Source organism: Hemitrygon akajei, chromosome 23, assembly GCF_048418815.1.
Source record: "Hemitrygon akajei chromosome 23, sHemAka1.3, whole genome shotgun sequence".
In the NCBI taxonomy this organism is placed as follows: domain Eukaryota; kingdom Metazoa; phylum Chordata; class Chondrichthyes; order Myliobatiformes; family Dasyatidae; genus Hemitrygon; species Hemitrygon akajei.
The window spans coordinates 34,765,068-34,770,882 of NC_133146.1; the positions used below are offsets into that span (position 1 = coordinate 34,765,068).

The 5,815-nt window shown below is 42.5% G+C and overlaps 1 pseudogene; it reads left to right on the forward strand.

Moving 5' to 3' along the window:
* The first annotated feature begins 415 nt into the window (after positions 1–415).
* On the forward strand, positions 416–2,179 carry LOC140715025 (interferon-induced protein with tetratricopeptide repeats 1-like; annotated as a pseudogene).
* The last annotated feature ends 3,636 nt before the right edge of the window (positions 2,180–5,815 follow it).

A 5,815-nucleotide genomic window follows, 5' to 3' on the forward strand; every position in this document is an offset into this window, starting at 1 on the left:
TTCAGTTGCACTAACCTCCTCCAAGTATGATTGGAAGCATGCAAGCCAGAGTTCAAAGGCAAGAGCTGCTTCAGGGTCTTGGGGGTCCAAATCCAATCTTTCCGGATGTAAAATGCTTTCCATGTTTTAAAACTTCCAGTCAATAAAATTGATGCACCATCAATAACTCACTCTGAGACGTAAAAGCGAGGTATCGGCTGTTATTGACTGGAAGAAGGAATAAGCAGTGAGTGACCACTATACTACATCCTGGAGACAGAGAGGCTGGGCTCAGACCTCCATCACCTTTATACAGGGGTCTGTGGGAGGAGCCACAGGAGCAGTCATCAGGGGGCGTGTCCAGACAGGTATATGTAGTTCACTACAGTGGCTGTCTGGGGAAAAGCACCACTTCTCTGTACCTCGATCTGGAGCTATGCTCAGGCTGCTGGCAAAAAAACGAAAGTCTGCAATAGTGGGAGAGCTCAACGTCTGGTAATAAAACCAAGTCCACCATCAGTGTAACAAAGCAATAGATCAGCTGCCTTGGCTGTTCAGGAGACACATTTCCATCTTCATCACCTGAATCAATTCTTCATATTGGGTTACTGATCTGAAACATTCTCCTTCCTCAGATGCAGACTGACAGGCTGAGCATTTCCAGGTTTTCAATGCCATAATTATAAAAAAAATCTTTAAACGGCAGCTTTCATACAGTTAGTAAGTCTACTATTCATGGGATTGCTGGTCAGACCTGCATCAAGTGATCTGAGATGTAATTCATGATTATGTTTTTTCTCTCTTGCAGCAACACACCGGGAGATTTATTGAAAGAGAAGCTCGATCAGCTGCAGTGTCACTTCACATGGAGACCACAGAAAGCAACTATTGACTTGGAAGATGTGGTGTTCAGATTGCAAGATTCTATCCATATGAATTTGAAGTATAAAGCTCAGTCCTACAACCAACTTGCTTTTTAAAATTGTCTACAGGACAAATGCGAGGAAGCAATTGGAAATTTAAAGGAAGCTGAAAAGATTCTGAGAGAGAACCACAAAGGTGAATTTGAAAGAAGAAGCATCATCACCTATGGAAACTTTGCCTGGGTGCATTACCACATGGGACAACTGACTGAGGCCCAGTCCTATCTCGACAAGCTGGAGATGATCTGTAAACCGCTCAGTGATGGCCCTCGCTATACAGCAATGATACCCGAGGTGTACGGGGAGAAGGGATGGTCATTGTTGGATTCTGCTGCTGAATACTATGAGGAGGCAAAGGAATGCTTTGCAAAGGCTCTGGAGCAAGATCCTGACAACACTGAGTGGATAATGGGATATGCAACTGCATTGTTTCAGCTGTAAGCATTTTCTGGAACCCCAGAGAGTCGTGATCAGAGTCAGTCAGTGAAGCATTTCCAACGAGTACTGGAGCTTGATCCAGATGATGTTGTGACCATGGTGCTGTTGGCTCTAAAACTGCAGAGGTTAGGGCAAAATGAGGAAGCAAATTAATTAGTTGAACAAGCATTGCAGAAGAACTCTGATCTTCCATATGTGCTTCGCTATGCTGCAAAATATTATAGACAAAGGGGATCTGTGGAGAAAGCAATCGAGCTCTTGAAACAAGCACTGGAATTAACTCCACCAGCTTGGATTGTGCTACAAAATTAAGCTTTTGTAATCCTGAATTTTTGCAGAGAGCTGAGTTGATCAATAAATGCAAGTATCATCTTGAAAAGGCTTTTGATCACTGTCGAAGGTCATTTATTAGAGCACAACTAGTCTTTACAGACATCTGCATAACAAATGGGGAGTATTCCAGAGCAGAGGAGATTTACAGTAGATTGGTGGAGTTAGTGGACATTCGACCAGAAAATATGCAGAGCATATGTCTGGAAGCTGGGTTATTTGAAATGTACCAGAAAAATTCTGATACAAATGCTCTACGCCTCTTCCTGAAAGGAGTGAAAATTGAATATAACTCAAAAGAACGGGAAAAATGTCGCATGAATTTGAAGAAGTGGGCAGATAGGAAGCTTAGAGTTAATGCACAAGACAGCAAGGCTCTTGGTGTCAAAGCATTTCTGTATCAGCTGGATGGGAACATGGGTAGAGCAACTGAATACTTTGAGAAGGCCTTGAAGTTTGATCCTGGCAATGAGGAATATGTGAGTGCTCTTTCTCAGTTACGTATTTGAGCACCACTGCGATGTTTAAAAGATGCATTTCCATCTGATCTGAGGATAGGTTTGGTGTGGTGCTGCTTTACTAGTTATATTCTCTTAGCGCCTTTTCTTACTCATTAGTGTTCAATTTGCAAAAATTGTCTTCTGTAATTATACCCAATTATTGTGTTTCTTTTAAACATATTAATTCCTCAGTACTCTGAGCAAACTGAATTTAGTTGTGCTTCTCTGGACTCTGGAAAGATGTGATTTGGGATACTGCAGTAAGTGGAGTTAAATAAAGCTGGGTGGCAGTGTGAAATGTGAGGAGGATGTTATGAGAATGCAGGATGACTTGGACAGGTTGGGTGAATGGGCAGATGCCTGGCAGATGCAGTTTAATGTGGATAAATGTGAGGTCATCCACTTTGGTGGCAAGAACAGGAAGGCAGATTATAATCTGGATGGTGTCAAGTTAGGAAACAGGGAAATACAATGAGATCTAGGTGTCCTTTTTCACTGAAAGTGAGCATGCAGGTACAGCAGGCAATGAAGAAAGCTAATGGCATGTTGGCCTTCATACCAAGGGGTGTTGAGTATAGGAGCAAAGAGATCCTTCTGCAATTGTACAGGGCCCTGGTGAGACCACACCTGGAGTATTGTGTTCAGTTTTGGTCTCCAAATTTGAGGAAGGACATTCTCGCTATTGAGGGAGTGCAGTGTAGGTTCACAAGGTTATTTCCCAGGATGGCGGGACTGTCATATGTTGAAAAATTGGAACAACTGGGCTTGTATACACTGGAATTTAGAAGGATGAGAGGGGATCTGATTGAAACATATAAGATTATTAAGGGATTGGACACGCTAGAGGCAGGAAACGTGTACCCGATATCGGGGGAGTCCAGAACCAGAGGCCACAGTTTAAGAATAAGGAGTAGGCCATTTAGAACGGAGTTGAGGAAAAACTTTTTCACCCAGAGTGTTGTGGATCTGTGGAATGCTCTGCCTCAGAAGGCAGTGGAGGCCAATTCTCTGGATGCTTTCAAGAAAGAGTTAGATAGAGCACTTAAAGATAGCAGAGCCAAGGGATATGGGGAGAAGGCAGGAACGGGGTACTGATTGTGGATGATCAGAGCGAATGGTGGTGCTATCTCAAAGGGCCGAATGGCCTACTCCTGCACCTATTGTATATTGTCTAAATGAGAAATCAAACATTTTTCTACATTAATTTGTTTGACCTATTAATCATTGAATGTATCTTACTTTTCACCTGTATTCTGATGTATAAATTTAACACTGGAAAGATTTTTTGAGTGTGATTGTATCTTAAAGATCATTGTAATATATCCTCTAAGGGTATGTCTAGTAATTAAAACTTCAAAGCTGAGGTTGGTCTTGTCTTGACACAACATAATTCCAACCGTCTGAGTGTATTGGAGGAGTGTCTGAGAAGGCGAATGACTGGTGAGTGGCAGTGGAGGAGTTTTGGGAATAATTCATGGAATTTCAGCAAGGTAATATTTTTAACAAAAAATGGATGAGAGTTTTCATTCTTTGTAATTAACAACCAAGGACAATATATCTGCAACACAGCAAACAAGATTTTGTGTGCCAATGGACTCATAATGGAACAAGAAGATGGAAGGGTATCGTGGAAGGATCATGACTTTGTCCTGACCAACGGTGTTGGTATAGTGATAGCCAAAAGACATTCCTGTGATGTACATGGGCTTGGCTGCTGATAAGGAGATAACCCTGTAATTAAACAATGGAAATCAGATACGGTTATATGTTAAGTGAGCTATTGTCCCATAAAATTTTTAGGGGTGGGGAAGAATGAGTAGAGAGATGCAGAAAAGAGAAAAGAGAGCATATGACCATCAGCTGGGGATCAATCATCTGAAATTTCAAAGAGAGAAGGTGTCATCGCCAACTAACTGGACACTTGTTCCTCAGTCACCACAGTAGCATAGTGGTTAGCACAGCTGGGGCATCGGAGTTCAGAGTTTCATTCTGATGCCGTGTATAAGCAGTTTTTCCATTCTTCCTCGTGAATACGTGAGTTTCCTCCGGATGCTCCGCTTTTCCTCCCTCATTCCAAAGTCAAACCTGTCAGCAGGCTGATTTGTCATTGTAAACTGTCCTGATATTACACTAGGGTTATATAGGTGTGTTGTTGGGTGGTGTGTCTCATTGGGCCAGTGGGGGCTGTTCCATGCTGTATGTCTAAATAAAATATAATTATACTTCATTTACTTGTGCACAAGGAGAAGAGTGTGTCTCCTGTCACCACACTGCTCTGAAGTCTGAAGAGAGGAATGTCATTTTTAAACAGAATTGACTAGCAGGTATAGATGTTGACCCTTCCTGGTGGCAAAACATTTTAATCCCATTCTCATTCTGACATCTCAGTCCATGTTCTCCTCTTGAGGCCACCCTCAGGATGGAGGAGCAACACATTACATTCCATCTGGGCAGCCTCCAACCGGATGGTATGAATATTAATTTCTCTTTCTGGGGAGAAAAAATTCCCACCCCCTTCCCTCTTCTTCTATTCCGCACTCTGGCCTCTTGCCTCTTCTCACCTCACTATCACTTCCCCCTGGGTCCCTTCCTCCTCCCCTTTCTCCTCTGGACCACTCTCCTCTCCTGTTCGGTTCCTTCTGCAACAGCCCTTTATCATTCCCACCTTCCTGGATTCACTGATCACCTTCTAACTGTTCCCCCTCCCACTCCACCAACATATTTTTTTAATCTGGTGTCTTCCCCCTTCCTTTCCAGTCCTGAAGAATGGTCTCGGCCTGAAACACTGTCTCTTTATTCCTTTCCATGGATGCTGTCTGATCTGTTGAGTTCCTGCAGCATCTTATGTGCGTTGATTTGTTGAAGCTGTGTATGTTTGAATTTCTTACTTGCAAAATCAGTAACCATTCACAATACAGGTGTTTAACGTCAATAGAAAATACCATCTAACAATTGATAATACTTTAAATTTAGTAACATAATTATTTCTTCGTTGGTGTGTGCTCCTTGAACACTTCTATTAAATTCTTACCTTATCTCTGTCAGCCAAAATAGCTTGAGATCACAGCAGTGAAAATGGAAGCTACATTATCAGATACCTTTCTTGCCTAAGTTGTCTGCATCTATTGACAATCTGTCTTTGCCTGGACATGTTGTCAATCCTTGCCTTGCCTCAACTTCCACAAAGGGGCAGGCTGTTGTCGGTTTACAAGCAACACAAGGACTGATTGGAAAGTACTGAGTGCTCAGCTGTACTTTGATCATTTTCAATATAATGCACACCGTGTTCTGCCTGTAACCACTTAGAAATGTTATGTTTTATATTTCACGTTTCTGTTCGGCTCTTTATGAAGTAGAAGGCCATTCACCCCATTGAATTAATGCTGACACCAAACTCTCCCATCAGACTTTATTCCCCTCTGACCCTTCTCCCTGACATGTTCATTCATCTCTCTTTGATTCTCCTTCCAAAAGTTATGCTGGAGGCAATTTACAACAAACAAATAAACGATCAGTTGAAGGAAACTGGAGCACACAACCACACTGCTGCAATGCCAGCCCTTAACACTCCTTGCAGGTAGGTAGGAGCTATGGGGATGTGGTAGACTGACACAGACCCAAGGGGACCAGGCTCTGTCAATGAGC